Source organism: Nestor notabilis, unplaced genomic scaffold (genome assembly GCF_000696875.1).
Source record: "Nestor notabilis isolate BGI_N333 unplaced genomic scaffold, ASM69687v1 scaffold13932, whole genome shotgun sequence".
In the NCBI taxonomy this organism is placed as follows: domain Eukaryota; kingdom Metazoa; phylum Chordata; class Aves; order Psittaciformes; family Psittacidae; genus Nestor; species Nestor notabilis.
The window spans coordinates 1-1173 of record NW_009919823.1 but is presented as its reverse complement, the minus strand read 5'-3'; positions in this window follow the sequence as shown (position 1 = coordinate 1173).

Genomic DNA, 1173 nt, shown 5'->3' with positions numbered 1-1173 from the left:
AGGGCTACCTGCAAGAACAATAAAAAAAGATTAGGCTTCTTATAAAGAATGAGAAATTTCCCCCTGCGCCCCCCCAAATACTTATATTCTCTTTCTGTCTTAACCCAATTAGACTAATCACATTTCCCAATTTACTCTAGGTAATCAGTACAGACTTTCAGACTATTAGAAAAAAACAAAAGTCTTGATCTGAAGAGACTTTAAGCATATAAATACCACTATTCACAAGGTATGTGTGAACCAAGGTTCCTGTAGAAGCTGGGCCCTCAACAATAAATCTGTATCTCAAATCAGACATGAGCAAACAGATTTGCAAACAAACTCTTACAGTAACTCATCTGGACCCCAGCCCACTCTTTACCCCTTGTTACTGTGGTACAATCATAGAATCAAAGAATGGTTTGGGTTGGAAAGGACCTTAAGATCATTTAGTTGCAACCCCCCTGCCATGGGCAAGGGACACCTCACACTGAACCATGTCACCCAAGGCATTCATATAGCCAGACATTAAGTATGCACATCAATAAGGCAGACTCCACCTGAAAGACCTGATCTGTAGTCCCAATACCAATTTGAAATACTCATATACATCCATTATTTTATGTGATGCGTATTTATGAGACTGCTAGGGCAGTTACACTTTGGCCATGCACATCACATTGTATCATAACAGACAACAGATACTTTTTGTTGTATCCTGACATCCCTACATTTATATTCATTAGGCCACATACACAGCTCTGGAGTGGCTCTTCACAGCCCACTTTGCCAGACTGTAGACACCAATGAAGTAGGAAACACTGTCTTCATGTTTCAAAGAAAACAAAACCAATGTTTGAGAAGAGGTATACTTTATATTGTAACTACGTGTGACATACAGCTATATATGAATGGAAGTGAGTTAAGGAGGCCTAAGAGAGATTTTGAGGCTGCTTGTAACTTGCGGATGGTGCTGGGCATTTAATGACCCCTAAGCACTTTCTGGAATAGTCTTCACAACAGACATAAAAGAAAACAAGAGCTACTTTCTTCACTTTCTGAAGAGAGATGGGACTGAGGAGCCTACCCAAGCACACTGCTCCTGCAGCGCGCACCCTGCCAAGGAGAGATCTCACACCCACCACTTCCACCTCACCGAAGCGCTCACCACACGCTCCCTCCCCTCCACCCTCC